The 18217-nt window shown below is 40.5% G+C and overlaps 1 protein-coding gene across 1 annotated transcript in view; it reads right to left on the minus strand.

Moving 5' to 3' along the window:
* Positions 1-18217, minus strand: part of CDH4 (cadherin 4) — a 667107-nt gene that overhangs the window by 443741 nt on the left and 205149 nt on the right. The gene's annotated exons all lie outside the window — the stretch shown is intronic.

Raw genomic sequence — 18217 nt, forward strand, 5'->3', positions numbered from 1 at the left:
GTTTAGAAAGGATCAGCACACAGAAGGTTAGGTGTTACCTATTTATCTCATGTATCTTCTGTGTTATAGAGACTCTCAGAAGGGGCGCAGTGAAGCAGGTTATAAGGGCACAGAGGCACCAAGACAGTCAATTAAAACAACTACTGCAGACAGTAGTGAGGAAAAAGGTGAAAAGTGCAGAAAGCTCATGGCTTGCAGCGGAACAATTTTATACAAGTGCGATATTCAAGCGAGACTGAGGGGGGAAAATGATTCCATTAATACAAATAAATTACCTTTTACCATGTTAAATAAAAGCTAATAAAAATGAAGCAGCGATGTACATGGCAGATTTATGCTAACTATAATCGCGTCATTCCAAGATGGAAACACTTTAACATGATATTAAAAAAGATCAAATTAAACTTTAATGAATACTATAGTAGGTGTCAGAAACCGCGCATTTCCTTTTACACATTTTATACTGTAAAGCATATACTTTAATACTGCCTGAACTCCAGCTTGTTAAAAAGTTGATCGGCCCCTTTGGAGAAAACTGAGTACCATTACTGCCACATTTTTTTAACATTGAAAACGGTGCACAGAAGCTAACAATCACTCTGGAGCATTTTAGGTGGCATTCCAAAATCAGAGCACAGGTTGCTAAATAAGGGAAATACTATATTTCCGCAGAATAATATGCTGTAACACCTGAAGTTGGGCCTTAATAATATATATGTGATGAAAACAGAAAACCATCAAAGAAGCCTGTTGTTTAAACACTTACAAAGCCAGCTTGACATCTTTCATTTAGCCAGAACAATGTGAGAATTCTTTTATTGGTAGAAAAGTCATAGAGATGTAGAAAACAGTAAGATTCCTTATTGCATGACCACTACCTGGGAAAAAACAGTATAATGTTAACAACAGCAGGTGCTGCACATTTAGCTGCGTGGGGTAGAAAGCTTTTGGTTATTATTTGATGGCAAACTATTGCTACTTTCAGCTTATTTACATATATATATAAATACATACATGTGTGCACTGTATTCTTATTTTGAGCAAAAACAAATCAGCAAGCAATTCTAGGGACCAGCAATGTGGTTGCCAGGAATCCATGCAGACCACCTTTAAAAAAAAAAAGAAAGACGATAAAATCAACACCAAACTATCCACAATCTTCACTCCCCAAAATTACAATGGTCTGAGTTTCTGAGGAGCACAGTGAGCAAGTGTCAGTCTAGGATCAATTCAAGGCAGTGAACAATTTGAGATCTCATAGGACTGGAAACAGACTGAGAAGGAGGTTTTTCAAAAGCACAAAGGAGAGAGAGGCTTTCAGCACCCAATGACAACTGGGAGCCTCGCTCCCCTTTGCAGATCTCCCTCTCCCCTCCTGCAGCTTTATACCAAACTGGAGATTCCAAACTTTCTAACGGGATACATGACATTTTGCTCGTTTCTGCTGAAGGGCCGGAGGTAGCAGGTCTTAAAATTACAATATTAGGCTTCAACTCTGCAATGTGCTCAGTGTGGAACTGCACAGAGCCCCACTGACTTCATGCAGCGCTCATTGCAGGATCAGGGCACTGATTTCTGTGGAAGTGCTATTTCTGATCATTAGTAGATGTTTCTAAAATTCTCTCTCTCTTCCTCTAAGGCTTGTACAATTGGATTTGCACTGTACCAAAGGCATCTTGGCTTTGCTCTGCATCAGTAAAACCTGATTGCTCCAACATTTGTAGAAAGCAAACACCAAAGGGATGCAATCATGGCCAAAGTGAATTCTTTTAAAAATTCAAATGAATACTTGTTGAACTTTTCTTTTCCTTTTTTTTGCACTATTCACCCATGTCTACCGCCAACCCTGTCTCCATCAAGAAGTGCAATGGGACTTTCAACTACTGAAGAGGGTGAGAAATCCACCAATTTAATTCTTATTACCATTTATAGCATGAGAGGAAAAAATGGAAAAAAGCAACAGTTTTTGACCAACGCCGGATCCAGCACAACACTTAGGCGTGGGTTTATCTTTTAACATGGGGTAGTCAATGGACTAAGACCTGAGATGATAAGCAAAAGATGCTCACTTTGCACACTTTAGGGGCACTTTATAAACTGCTTCCCAAATTTGCCCATAATATACAGGATCACTTCATTTCAACAGGTAATTACACATACAAATGCGAATTTACTAATGCAAAAAAAAATCTTTATGCATAAATCAGGCACTAAGCACTTACATATTACCCAATGTGGCACATAAAATTCCAATTATATGGGTGATCAAATTCTACCACCCCCAATAGTATGGGATGATGCAAACTTCACAACCTCAAGGTAGTGAATTTTTCTTTCTATGTATGACTCTGACACGTTCTCCTGCCCTCCCATGACCTCGATCCAGATTGGGACCAGTCTTCAGTTGCCCAGGTGTGAATGGAATATCCAAATTTTGGAAGGGTATACTGAGGGCAAAACTGCTTGCAAAAAATAGGCCACTATTCACCTTCCTTTCCAGGAAAGGAAAAGTCAAGTGCAATTATGTTTCATTTATTTATAATTGCCAGTAGTGCTTTTATTTTTCCCCTTGGTGACAGAAAAGGGGAATTCTGTGACCTGTATCAGGCAGGCACTGCAACTTGCTTCTGAATCAGATGGTTTGATGTAGAAGTGTTCATGAAATTTCAGTGCCAGTGACATCTCTACCTAAAACATACAGCTCAATTATATCTGCACGAAGAATACCTAGAACTGAGGAAAATATTACTTATAATTGGCCGGCATTTGGCGACAAATGGAGGAAGGGGGAAATGTGGAAATTACAACAAATCACCATTCCTCAATATATTGTGAGGTTGTTTACATTTTTGTTCATTTGTTTTGCTGATAGGAAAAAAAAAACCACCTGAGTCAACAGACTACGATTTCGATTTCACATTCTATATTTCAAGAAACACTTTGTAGTCCAGAATGTTCTAGAACAGGCTTCATTTACTGCATATTGAGAATATGATGTAGGATCATCCTGAATTACACAGTTACCATTGCTGCCAATGGTTCGTTCTGTTACTGCAATGTAAAGCCTGCTAGCAAAATTTTAACTGAAGATTTATGAGCAAATTCACAGTGACTTAAACAGGAAGTGCAGGTGCATTATTCTTCTATGGCAAAATTTAATCAAAACTGGGGGGGGAAACTAAGATCAGTAGCACAAAAAATAGCCCAGTGGCATTTTGTTCCACTGACCTTTTGCACCATCATCAGACATATGTCTACACTGCAACCAGGAGACACAACGGTAGCATGTGTAGACATGCCTGAGCTACCTTTGACTGAATTAGCTCACTAAGAATAGCAGCAAAGCCATGGTGGGACAGGCTAGCTTCCCAAATATATAACTAGGTCCTGGGTGGGATTGAACTTGGGTGGCTAACCTGTGCCCCCCTGTGGCTATACTGCTATTTTTAGCAAGCTTGCTCAATCAAAGCTAGGTAGGGTATGCCTACACGTTCTGCAATTGAACTTCCCGACTACAGTGCAGACATACCCACTGCATCAAATCCTGCCTTGCAATATGCTTGCACAGCTCCTGTTGTAATCAACAGGATTTTGCATATACATATTTGAGGGCAGAATTTGGCCCTCATACTTCACAAACTGAATCATTAGTGATCCCGCTGAAAGCAATGGGAATTGTGCAATCTCTGGGGATCTGATTTGCTTGTTTCATCACTGATATGATAAATGGCTTAAAGCAATTAATTAGAAACTGTGCCGCTATGACATTTGACCAGATTTACTGCATTCAGATTCATAGAGTTGGATTTGTATTATAGGTATCTGCGTCTGACTTAAACTGCTTCAAGCCCTAGTTGGCCCACACAGGTATGATGACTGCATGCCCCCAGTCAGGATCTGTGCACACAAAACCTACTGTGCACACAAAACCAATTGTTTGTACACACTTACTATGACACGTAAGTATGGTATTTGTAGTAATTATGCATGTACAGGGGAATGGAATAGCATGCATTTTGTGTGTGGAATTATACATGTGGAGTTACAAAAATTTAACCACATGGGCCTTGCAGGACATGAACAATCCCATGGGCTTTGTGTTATTTTAAAATGAAAATGAAAAATGTATTTTGCATAATTTAAAAAAGCCTAAATACACACACATTCTTTAGAAGTGAAATTCCCACATCCCACACAAACCGTCTAGCTCACACCTTCTGTGGAATGAGTGGTGAGTGGGTGAGCACAGCTCTCAGATCTAGCGGCCAAAACAATACAACTCCCTCAACCTAAGTAAACAGTCTTTCCTATGATATATGCTCCTGCTCACTGGGTCACCATGGAGTCTGGCAGCAGGACATGCAGGGGTTACAGAGAGCCCTTACACAGCCCCTCTGCTTCCTGGCTTTTCTATGCAATGAGGATGAGCAGGGATTCTTCTTAGCAGAGTAAGACTAGAGACTTAATCAACATTTTCTATTAAAGATAGTAAGAGCCAGATTCTGCCACCCTTGTGGAGTAAAGTGCTATTCAACAGGGCTAAGAGCATCAGAGATCATGCCTGAATGATTTTAGGAGAATTGTGCACATGATACATTTTAAATAATAGCCAGTTTGTAGAAGATGAGTAACAAAGAACAAATTCTTCATCTTTGTTCTACAGTATTTCTCTTCCACATGGTAATAATATTTTGCTCTTATAGAGAGCTTTGCATGTTCAAAGCACTGTCCAAACATTAACCAGTTAATCCTCAGATCATCCCAAAGAGTCACTATCATCACCATTGCATAGTTGGGGAAATTGAGGCACAGAGCAGTGAAGTAACTTGCTTGGGGCCAAAGAGTGAGTCATTGACAGAGCCAATAATAGAATGCAGGGCCCAGCTCAACCCTCTAGACTACCATGTTGTTCAAAGAAGCAAATACAAGTACACCGCTACCTCGATATAACGCAACCCGATATTACACGAATTCGGATATCACGCGGTAAAGCAGTGCTCCGGGGGGGCGAGGCTGCGCACTCCGGTGGATCAAAGCAAGTTCGATATAACATGGTTTCACCTATAACGCCGTAAGATTTTTTTGGCTCCCGAGGACAGCGTTATATCGAGGTAGAGGTGTAATTTCCTTCAAGACATACTTCTATAATAAGCTGCATGAAGTATTTCTTCATTTATCTTTTTAACTGAGATTTACTATTAAAAAGGGCCTTTTGAAAACTTGCTTAAGTCCATTTAATTAATCTTCTGCCAACATAAGAAATTGTAAAATGCTTATGAACACATTCATTATTACTTCACCCAACCTGTCTCCAGCTGAACGCCTACTTTTGTCTTTCATAAGGCTCACAAGAGCAGAACTGGATCATAACACAAGTAACACTGTAGTAATGTGCATTTTAGTCGACCCTGTTATTTAACCTCTCATTCTTATGTGCCCTAGACAAAATGAAGCCTATTACATGAATTGGACATGTACTGCTTGGATGAACATATGGTCAATTGAATTGATTGAATCTCATTTTTACAAAGTCTTAGTCTTTTGTGTTCATTGTGTCAAAACCATCTATGGAATCATCAGTTTTTTTCCTTAAAGTTTCTCTCTCTCTCTCTCTCTCTCACACACACACACTCACTCATCAGGTCCTTAATTTTTGCCTTTTTTGTAATCTGAGGACGGATTAATCTTCATAACAGTCATCACCACCACTGGCAGTTTCCCCAGTAAAGATATGTCAGTGCAGAGAACGCAGCTTTGTCAAACTTTGGTATGAATATGAAGTAAAGGAAATTCAGTGCATGTGAAGGGTGTTGTTTGGTTTACTGTTAAGTTTTGAAGTCCCAGAAGACAAGTCTTACAGCTCTGAAATCAAGATAAAATGAATTATATCTACTTTGCTACAGGCGGCTTATCAGCAGTGTGGAAACACTCCAGATACTCATTATATATGATATACATAAGAAAAGTGAAAATAGTTCTTTCCAATGTATTGTAATATCAATGTCCTGAGGTTATAGATTTGGTCTTTGTGAGTACTATTAAGAGCAACAGCATATGATTCTGCTGTAGATTTTTTTCCCAGGTGAAATCTCCCCCAATTAACTCAGTCAGGGTAGGTAGAAAGATACTGGCTGTTATTCAGTAGCTGCTTAAATTTACTCTCTGATGGAAATTCATCATTATGCGTGAAATTCACCCCAGTATGGAGGGTCAACACAAGGCATATGTACAGTTAGAGCCCTCCCTCCATTTAAGGTTCTGGTGAAGGCTGTAAGTGGGCTGACGTTTTGGATAAATCCGTGTTCTGCACTGGAGTGAAATTCACTTGACAGGTTCTTTACACTATTTTTCATGCATGAGGTAATATTGAAAGCATTCTGTGACGTGTCATTCCATATTATTTATGAAAATATGCTTATGGTATGACTATGACATAACTGAAATATACTTTATGCCAGATGGCTCATGTGAGATGTTATTGGAAAGGTTATGATTTCCTGAATGCAATTATCCGATTTGTATGCCTATGCCATTTCTGTATCTGAAGTTACGAATATTGACTATGTATCTGTATTTCAACTATGCTACTTTGGGTGATGCTCACTGCTAACACTTCAAGTACAACAATGGAAAAGCGAGACAGGGCGGATGCATAGGCGCTGACTCCGTGGGTGCTCCAGGGCTGGAGCATCCACAGGGAAAAATTAGTGGGTGCTGTGAACCCACCAGCAGCCAAACTTCCCGCCCCACTTCACCCCGCCTCGCCTCCTCCCCTGAGCACGCTGCGTCCCTGCTCCTCCACCTACCTCCCAGCGCTTGCCACCGCCAAACAGCTGTAGCAAGGTCTGGGAAGGAGGGGGAGGAGTGGGAACATGGCGCGCTCAGGGGAGGAGGCGAGCAAGAGGCAGGGCCGGGGATTTGGGGAAGGAGTCGGAATAGGGGCAGGGAGGGGGCGGAGTTGGGGCGAGGACTTTGGGGAAGGGAGGGGCAGGGGGCGTGGCAGGGGTGGAGTCGGGGCGGGGCCAGGGGTAGGGGAGGTCAAGCACCCACCGGCGCCAGAAGAAGTCGTCGCCTATGGGCGGATGGCCCATCATCGAGGACAATAAACTGTGAAAAGCTTGTCCTTCCTGTGGACATCCGTACTGCCACTGACTCATGGATGCTGTGATCCTACAGAGTCAGGTGGGCTTGTCACCTGATATTAAAACATTACATGGGACGACTTGTAACTTTCCACCGTAAGGGAAGGGGGGTCAAGTTTGGGAAACAAAGGATTCCTGCCTTATGTAAATCCTATTTAAGGGTGGGGAGGAAGGCAAACGGGACACCTCTTCTCCACAGCCTGTCTGCCCAAGAAGAAAAACTGAAGTCAAAGGGGGAGTCCAGACTGAGACAGGGGTCCAGTTTGAAAAGGAATCTAACTGGTCCTCTGAACCACAGAAGCTTTGCAACCTGCCTGCAATAATATTTATGGTGAGAAAAACTATTTGTAACCAATTTCTTTGGTGAAACTAGCTTAGTTTGTGTGTTTGATTTCATTTGCGTAGTAATCTGCTTTGTTCTGTTTGTTACCCCTTTTACTACTTAAAATCTGCCTTTTATAGTTAGTAAAATGTGTTTTGTTTATTATTAAACCCAGTTTCTGTAATTTCTAACAGGGGCGGGGGCGAGAAGTGTGCACACCTCTCTCCAAATTGAGGGAGGGGGCAAATTTCATACTATATCTTTTGGTCTGCAGTCCAAGGGAGGTGGACATCCGAGTGCTGGAGCAAGTCCCTTAAGCTGAGTCTTCCCAGAGTTGATCTGCAGCTGGATGTGGCCTGCCTGTGTGTGTGTTAGAGGAGGTTTTAAGAGCCTGGCTCAGCAAGACAGGTTAAAGGGGGCCCAGGCTGGCAGAACAGGTAGACTCAGTGGTATCTCAGCACATCAGGTGGCATCCCAAGGGGTCCAACCTGTCACATATTCATAAATTAATAAGTTGGTATATGATATTTAAATTTAAGGGACATGCTTAAAAATTATTAGCTGTAAAACTTAATATACTCTCCAAATGTTCATGTATTACATGTTTGGCTTTCATTGCTCCAACAATGCATTTGTAATTTTATTATTTAACAACAATATAGATGATCTGGGATGCCTTTCATCTTTAAGCATTAGCTAACAAAGCCTCACATCATGCTATGGAGATACAGTATTTTCACTATAATTATCCTTTTTAAAAAACAGAGAAGGAACCTGAGGCAGAAATGTTAAACTCCAGGCCTTAAGAAGTGTACATTTCACAGCACATAGGCATGGAAATATGCAATCCCACCTTGAAGCACTTGCATGCATCTGCCCTGTTTGCACAAAATAGACACATACATGGGTGTGCTTTTGAATATTTGAGCCTATGAGGTTTTTCCGAGGCTGCAGGAGGAGTTAGTGTCAAAGCTGGGATTAACACCCAGTTATGTCTGTTTTCTAGACCTATTCTCAGACCACCAGATCCCCTTCCTTAGCCATCCTACAAATCCCTGTCCATGGACGCTCTAGTGGAGATATCAAGGCACACAGGTCTATGGACTCTCCACACACCATATTTCCCTCACACAGAAGAACCACATCACTTCCACTGGTTATCAGGTGTTCCAATTGCATAAAGAGGAGGAGGGAGCAGTTACTTATCCCCAGTTGATCAAATTCAATTTTACATCAGGTACATCCAAACTCACGCACAGCTACTTTGCCCCACAGATTGATCAATGGGGCCAGCAAATATAATCAATTTAACTTGTTGTTATCCTTAAAGTACATTCTCCAAGATCATATCATAGAGCAGTATTTCTGGGTACAACTTTAAAAATAGAACTGCCCCCTATTTTATTTTATCTCTGATTTATAACACAGTTTTAGAGACTGATGCAAAACCCACTGAATTTAATGAGAGTCTTTTTAATTCACGCCAATGGGCTTTGGGTCAGGGCCTTTTAAACACCAAACAAGCAAATATAACTTCTTTCATGTGCCCTCGATTCACAAAAAACAATTATTTTTAAAAAGAGAGAATTAAAAACTCACAGAATCTGTGATTGTTTCTCAATCTATTTAACTGCTTAAAAATGTATCTTTTTCCCATGGAACAACATCCACACTGCAGCCTTCCCCCCTTATCATTGGTTAACCGAATATGTTTATCTGAAGATGTACTTTTTAAAACTATCTTTTTGGTCAATTTTAGCCATGCAAATTCTAAAAAGCCTCATATTGCCAGACATGTAGGAAAAACTAATGCTACAGGTGTTCGCAAAACCCAGTGATAATGCATGACAGATAATGTAGAGAAATTCATGAAATAATAATGCCACAGGAGGGCACAGCAAAATATGAATCACACGCAATCAATTCTAATCTACTACAGGTGTGACTGCCTCATTATTATTAAATAAAACCAAGCTGGGTGTGGAAAAGAAAACATGTTTTGCATTGGAAATGGAAATAGAAGCTGGCACTTTATGCTGGACTGTATTTCAGGATAGAGTCATAACTCTTAATCAGCTACAGCCTACATCCAATCCAACCAATTGTGTAATTAGAATAATAAATATACCAATCAATTCTTTTCATATAGGTAAGAAAGCAAAGACCTTGCCAAATTTAACTTGCATTGCACACGAATGTGCACCGAACATCTGCTGTCACAGTTCAGTGAAGTCAGGTTTCTATCAGTTTGGTTTTTTATACAACTTAACTCATTTAAACAAAAAATTTTAATGTTGCAAACAGTCTAGTCCATATTTCATGCATTTTGTACCTTTCACAATGAATCTTGTACACTTCAGGCCTGTGTGTAACTGCTGTAAATGGGGCTTGTAGCACTGCCTATCAAGATGGCCCAACACCATTATAAAATGCTATTCAGTTGCAAATAACTTTGCCAACACTTAACTGCTTGGGTTGAAATTTTCCATGCTGATTGCCTGCTTCAGATAAATATTTTTTTAATTGCAACATTTCAGCCAAAATGATTCAGCCGTTTCCCAGAATGAGGTTAGCAAGACATAGGTTTTGCCCACATTAAAAACATTCTGGCCACTATTTCTTTGAAACCTTCTAGTGCCTGAATGGTTTGGAACAGGGACTTGAAAGTAAGTAAGTAAGTAAGTAAGTGTGTGTGTGTGCGTGTGTGCGTGTGTGCGCGTGCACTTTTTGCTGTTCCTGGGAATATCTGCTCACATTTGGTCAAGTTATGAACCTTTGAAAAATCTCAGCCTGCTCTCAGTCGAGACTTCAAGTTTAAACGACAAACCCTGAAGATTCTATCTGCACTGAGCATGCTCCAGCCTGGACCTACATGGGACTTTCCCTGAAATTGCTGTTTTGGGCTGCTGTGGGCCATGCCAGGGCCAAGCACTGGAACTGTAAAAAGGGAGACTGTCTTTCCTGTGCTCTAAATACCCTCAGGCTGGCACCCAGACAGTGCTCAGGAGGAAGCTGCTTGATTCAAATGCAGAGGGGACACGAGAACGACCTGGGGGGAAATGGACAAAGTAGATTGGGACAAGAAGTGTATGGGGAAGACCAGGACTGGAGGCAGGTGATGGGACAAGAGGGAAACAGACTGGGAGCTGATGTGTGTGTGTGTGTGTGTGTGTGTGTGTGTGTGTGTTGGGGTGACTAGGAATGGCTGGCAAAGTCACAGGGACAAAAAGCTTGGGGGGCAGGTCATTGAGACTGTACAAAGTGCCTGGGGAGCAACGCTGGGCCTGGGAGTCAGTGGGAATGGGGAACACGGCTGGGTGCAACTGGAGGCAGGGAAGGAGAGAGACAGATTGGATGATGTATCCCTAAAGGTCTAGAATCTTCTGGCGGTTACATCAGGTTAAATCCTGGGTAGCCCAGTTTACAGGGCTGACTGAGAACAGAGTTTGGCTCTTGATTTATTCTGATGCGAGGCTCCAAAGACCCCTGTACAATAGTAGATTTTCTGATCATCTGATCAAACCCCTCTAGACACGTAACACTCCCTTGGATGCACACAAATACATCGAGAGTACTTCTGATAAGACGTAGACACCACAGACAGGGTCAATTTAATGCAAATAGTATTTTACACTAAAATGCTTTATGCCTGAATTCGATTTTGCAAAAACTTGCCTGTGCAAAGTTATATGTAAAAGACATGCCAGTGAAGATAGGCCTGACTTCTGAACTTGATAATTCACCCCTTAGTATAGTCATGGTATTATATTTTTAAAATGGAAATCTATTTCAAAGAGATTGCCTGAAGGCTATGGAATATGTCACTAGGCTAATCATAGTAAAGTAATACAGCAGACACTATTAAAAATTCAGTATGACTGACTCTCCTGGGGTCTTTGAGGTAACTGCAGCATTTTGCTGTACTGCAATCAATATAGAAAGGCCGTGTTAAGTCTTAAATGGAAACCACCCTATACTTTTTTCTCCCTGCATTTAAGAACATATTTTGTAAGGTGCTGAGCACTCTGGACCTAGTCCAGCAAAGTACTTAACCATGTGCTTATCTTTTATGGGACTTCCCCGTGCTTAAGTTTAAGCACGTGCTTTAGCAGATCATGACTAGAACACTCACTGTCTGGGCAGGATTGAGGCCTAAATGAACTAGTGCTTGTAGAATCGATTGCACAGTGAACCCTGGAGAATGAAATCCTCTGTTTACCCACAGGAAAAACCACAGCATGGATGGTGGGCATGTCTAGTGTCAGCCTCGTGTACCCCAAACCACCACCTGGATAGGATCTTCCTGCCTGCTGAAGTGCTGAAGTGAACCGCCAGCTAAATTTCATCCCATTCAATTCCTGATCTCTGCTGAGACTGCCAGTTATGTTACCACCAAAGAACCAGCAGTGGGCAAATTTTACTCATTGACCCACACTGGGTGATGCAGTGCTGAACGGCTCTGTGTTCCACTATCGAATGTAAGAAAGCAATATTTAACTAATACTGAACTGTGTCCCAGTAATACTTCAGAAATTATATATATTAGGACCAGGAGAGCCCAAACCAAAAACAAGCAGAGAAAATGTGCACAAATTTGAAGGTCTCCCAGAGTTCCAAGAATGGACCATGGCTTAGAACTCCTCTGAAACTGGCCACATAAAGCCTTATGAAACCGAATAACTTTCATAGAATCACAGGCCTGGAAGGGACCTCGAGAGGTCATCTAGTCCAGTCCCCTGCACTTATGGCAGGACAAAGTATTATCTAGACCATCCCTGACAGGTGTTTGTCTAACCCGCTCTTAAAAATCTCCAATGATGGAGATTCCACAACCTCCCTAGGCAATTTATTCCAGTGCTTAACCACACTGACAGTTAGGAAGTTTTTCCTAATGTCCAACCTAAACCTCCCTTGCTGCAATTTAAGCCCATTGCTTCTTGTCCTATCCTCAGAGGTTAAGAACAATAATTTTTCTCCCTCCTCCTTGTAACAATCTTTTATGTACTTGAAAACTGTTATCGTGTCCCCTCTCAGTCTTCTCTTTTCCAGACTAAACAAACCTCCCTGGTTGTCATGTTGTCTAGACCTTTAATGATTTTTGTTGCTCTTCTCTGGACTTTCTCCAATTTGTCCACATCTTTCCTGAAATGTGGCGCCCAGAACTGGAGACAATACTCCAGTTGAGGCCTAATCAGCACAGAGTAAAGCGGAAGAATTACTTCTCGTGTCTTGTTTACAACACTCCTGCTAATACATCTCAGAATGATGTTCGTTTTTTTTGCAACTGTGTTACACTGTTGACTTATATTTATTTAGCTTGTGGTCCACTATGACCCCCAGATTCCTTTCCTCAGTAGTCCTTCCTAAGCAGTCATTTCCCATTTTGTATGTGTGCAACTGATTGTTCCTTCCTAAGTGGAATACTTTGCATTTGTCCTTATTGAATTTCAGCCTATTTACTTCAGACCATTTCTCCAGTTTGTCCAGACCATTTTGAATTATAATCCTATCCTCCAAAGCACTTGCAATCCCTCCCATCTAGGTATCATCTGCAAATTTTACAAGTGTACTCTCTATGCCATTATCTAAATCACTGATGAAGATATTTAACAGAACCGGACCCAGACCCGATCCCTGTGGGACCCCACTCGTTATGCCTTTCCAGCTTGACTGGGAACCACAGATAACTACTCTCTGGGAATGATTTTCCAACTAGTTATGCACCCACCTTATAGTAGCTCCATCTAGGTTGCATTTCCCTCGTTTGTTTATGAGAAGGTCATACGAAAGCTTTACTAAAGTCAAGATATACCACATCTACTATTTCTTCCCTATCCACAAGGCTTGTTTCCCTGTCAAAGAAAGCTATCTGGTTGGTTTGACATGATTTGTTCAATAAATCCCTGCTGTTACTTATCACCTTATTATCTTCTAGATGTTTGCAAACTGATTGCTTAATTATTTGCTCCACTATCTTTCCGACTACAGAAATTAAGCTGACTGGTCTGTAATTCCCCGGGTTGTCCTTATTTCCCTTTTTATAGATTGGCACTATATTTGCCCTTTTCTAAGCTTCTGGAATCTCTCCCGTCTTCCATGACTTTTCAAAGATAATCGCTAATGGCTCAGATATCTCCTCAGTCAGCTCCTTGAGTATTCTAGGATGCATTTCATCAGGCCCTGGTGACTTAAAAACATCTAACTTCTCTAAGTAATTTTTAACTTGTTCTTTCCCTATTTTAGCCTCTGATCCTACCTCATTTTCATTGGCATTCACTATGTTAGAAGTCCAATCGTCACCAACCTTCTTGGTGAAAACCGAAAGAAAGAAGTCATTAAGCATCTCTGCCATTTCCGCATTTTCGGTTATTGTTTTTCCCCCTTCATTGAGTAACGGGCCTACCCTGTCCTTGGTCTTCCTCTTAGTTCTAATGTATTTGTAGAATGTTTTCTTGTTACCCTTTTATGCTAGCTAGTTTAAACGGGTTTTGTGCTTTGGCCTTTCTAAGTTGATCCCTATGTATTGTTTATATTCATCCTTTGTAATTTGACCTAGTTTCCATTTTTTGTAGGACTCTTTTTTGAGTTTTAGATCATTGAAGATCTCCTGGTAAGCCATACTTCCTATCTTTCCTACGCAGAGGGATAGTTTGCTCCTGTGCCCTTAATAATGTCTCTGAAAAACTGCCAACTGTCTTCAATTATTTTCCCCTTAGACTTGTTTCCCATGGGATCTTACCTACTAACTCCCTGAGTTTGCTAAAGTCTGCCTTCTTGAATTCCACTGTCTTTATTTTTCTGTTCTCCCTCCTACCATTCCTTAGAATCATGAACTCATTTTGTGATCACTTTCACGCAAGCTGCCATCCACTTTCTAATTCTCACCAAGTTCCTCCATATTTGTTAAAATCAAATCTAGAACAGCCTCTCTCCCCTAGTAGTTTTCTCCACCTTCTAAAATTAAAAATTGTCTCTAATACATTCCAAGAACTTGTTGAATAATCTGTGCCCTACTGTGTTATTTTCCCAACAGATGTCTGGGTAGTTGAAGTCCCTCATCACCACCAAGTCCTGTGCTTTGGATGATTTTGTTAGTTGTTTAAAAAAAGCCTCATCTACTTCTTCCTAGTTAGGTGGTGTGTAGTAGACCCCTACCATGACATCATCCTTGTTTTTTACCCCTTTTATCTTTACCCAGAGACTTTCAACAAGTCTGTCTCCTATTTCCATTTCAACCTCAGTTCAAGTGTATACATTTTTAATATATAATATAAGGCAACACCTCCTCCCTTTTTTCCCTGCCTGTCCTTCCTGAGCAAGCTGTACTCTTCTATACCAATATTCCAGTCATGCGTATTATCCCACCAAGTCTCTGTGATGCCAACTATGTCATAGTTGTGTTTATTTACTAGCATTTCGCGTTCTTCCTGCTTATTTCTCATACTTCTTGCATTAGTATACAGACATCTAAGATACTGATTTGAAACCCCCCACCCCCAGTTCTGTCTCGTCTCTCCTTTATCCCTGCTATAACAGCCCATGCTCTCCCCCCCCGCCCAATTTCCGACCCTTCTCCCAGGTCTCGATGTTTTGATCATTTACAACTGCTCAGATATCAGACACACACCATCTGAGCCCCAGCTAAATGACAATGAAGGAAATTGCTGCCAAAAGTATCTGTAGATGCTGAATACTCAACAGCACTAATAAGTATTTACAGAAAGGTCAGGAAATGTTCTATCCCCGTCTGCCATTATAGTTGCTATAGAAAGAGCTGTCCATCTTTCTGGAGATAAAAGGTCTCCTTGGCTACATTTTCCGTGTCAGCGTCTACTGTGTCAGTTACTGATGGCTTCCCCCCAACAGCATCACAAACTTTGTACTAGAGGCGGCTCTTCGAACAGAGCGAAACAGCAGCATTTCTTTGTCATGGTCATTTAGATTTCGGACTTCAGAGAAGAACTAAAAATAAAATAAAAGTAATAAAAAAAACTACGTACAAAACAGAATTGTAAAGTGCTAATGTAATGCTGCATTATCTGAAAGATAGTTATTATAATCAAGACAGCTCTGCTTTGCTCTACAATCTTTCTAATGAGCTGCACTGGCAAATGCTATTCCAATTTTTGTACAAAAATTACCTTTACTTGCTTTCACATCTGCTAATTTTTTTTTAAATATATAACCAGACAGCACAAGAGCTCACACAACCACCAGCTTTATTAGTTGTGCTTCTAAAAGTATAAGCACGCAGGCTCCTGAAATGGGTGATATTTACAAATCCTTTAATGTATTGTCAGCAACTGTTGTTATTGTGATTAAAGGCTGACTGATTTACAGTACAGCTGTGTTTAAGCAGTTAGAGGCATTTGTCTCATCACAAAAGACACTATCAGTGTTTGGTAAACTTCTAACCTAGTTTGACAAAGACTCCTTTTGCAGCTTGCTAAAATAAGATTAAAAAACAAACAAATTTAAAAACATCTTTAAATAAGGCTAAACAACATGGTGGCTTGATTATAGCATTCTGCTAGAATGATCACTCTTATAATCTTAGAACTGACAGTATATTTAGCATGCTGAGTTACAAATTATTTTGGTCTTGTTGCACATATACTCAAGGATGATGATTCTGACAATGTTATAAAGAAGTCAGAGAAATTGTTGCTGGAAATACCTGCAAATCAGCAGCACAGACTGGAAAAAAGAGAAAAGGAACAAGATGTTGAAAAACCTCTACAGTTTTTAATCTAATACTTTCAAGGATTTCTGTTGTTGATATCTACCAGAAAGAATGTCATTTAACTATAGCAGGAATGTATTCTGCAGAAGTTCCTAGCGGGGACAATCTATTTTGAAGTTCAAGTTCCATTTATCAAGCTCTATCTTCTAGATTGGCTGAGGAGAGAGAGTTTTAGTGATAGTTAACTGAAGGGTTAAAATCCATGTGCATTTTATATAACAACCTGGTATATGGATTGTGCCACCTCTTTTCCAGACCCAAAGTCCAGAGTTTGGTCTGGAGACCAGAGGCCTAGCTAATAGTGATCAGCTAAGAGAAAGCTGGGGTAAACAAGATAACATTGCCTTTGCTAAGATATGCTTGGTCAGTAGAAATGCCAGATGTTGAAGCAATAACTGAATAATTATGTTTCATCCAATGTTTCAAATTGAACAAAGGATCCCTGTTCCTATTGTGTTTCTCCTGAAGGGAAAACAGTCTTCCCACAGATCCAACCTTGAGTTTATGAAAATTGGCACATGTCAGTATAATGATATGGCATCCTTCCACCTCCCTTCCAAGGGAACAATGCCCTGCCTTAAGACATAAAGGAGACAATCTCTATTTCCATATGCTTTCACTGTTTCTTTGCTTTGACCCCTAGGAATGTACCTGTTGGACAATCAAAGGAGTTGCTCCATTCCTATGGACCCCAAATCAGAATTCAACATATATATTTTATACTAATAACATTTTATCAAAGTATTAATTAAATGTTAACTTGCTAACTTGAGACCCTGGGCGGAGACATTATGTAACCTTTTAACCATTGGCTACTGTGCTATCTTGTCTTGTTGCAAAACCTATCCCGGGGTGTGGAACTGCCTACCCCGTCACTTTCCCCCGACCATGGAAAATCTATATATTCCATTGTAATCAATTGATTGACAGTGTCTCTGAGCCTAATAAACAAGGTGACACTCCGCCAGCACTGTGTGTAATAAACTCCTTTGCTTGACCTCTACACGGTGTGGATTTACGTCCTTCATTAACTCTCCACCCCAATCCTCTCTACTAGTAAACTGGACCACTTCTGGGGTGAGAGGAGAGCATGAAAGCGGATATCTCCAAAGTGGACAGCTGTCTTTTCTATTTTCCAAGTAATTATTGCCTGGGGGTGAAAATAAACTGCAATAATCACATTTTATGTCCTAGGGTATAGAAATGAGAAGTATCCTGTATTTCGTAATTTGTCCAATATTAATATCTACATGTGGCAATTATATGCAGCAGGCCAATATTAATCTAATGTGGCTTTATTAAACTGTAATACTTCTGTGACTATATTTTTGGTGTTTTCTAGACTTTAAAGTAATTACTAGTCAGGCAGTCATTGTTTTTAACATGATGGAGAATGGTCTTGTGGTTCAGGTTCTAGAATGGTGCTCAAGAGATCTGGATTCAATTTGTGTGATGGGTCTTTCTGGGTGACCTTAGGCCAATAACATGGCATGGGGAATGAAGGGTCCAGTCCACACTGAAATGTAACAGGAGTTGGGGCCTTAACTTCACTAAGCAATTTTGATTATCCCAGCCTTAAATCTCAGTGCCCCAGTTTCCCCACTGTAAAATGAGCTGATGGAAATTTTGAAAAATTTCAGCAACAACAAAAGTTTTTGTTTCACTGGAGATTTTTCATGAGGTATTTTGTTTTTCAATGAAAAATTTTGAAAACAACTTTCATTTCATTCTGGTGGGAAAAACCCCACTCTCTTTTATTTTATTTCCTCCCGGAAAAAGGTGAAGGAGATGAAAATGAAAGTAACTAAAGGGAGAAAAGCATTCTCCCTCCCTCTGCCCCTTCCTATCTTTTTCTTGTGCAGGAAAAAAAGGGTGAAGAAAAAAATTTTCAAGTGTGATAAAGTGGGATTGTCTCACAATTCTGAAATGGAAAACTCAACAAAAATGGTTTGTGGCTTTTTTGTGAAAATTGTCATCATCAGTGGAACCCCATTGTTCAATATAAAAAAA

The sequence above is a fragment of the Malaclemys terrapin genome, chromosome 12 (genome assembly GCF_027887155.1).
Source record: "Malaclemys terrapin pileata isolate rMalTer1 chromosome 12, rMalTer1.hap1, whole genome shotgun sequence".
In the NCBI taxonomy this organism is placed as follows: Eukaryota; Metazoa; Chordata; order Testudines; family Emydidae; genus Malaclemys; species Malaclemys terrapin.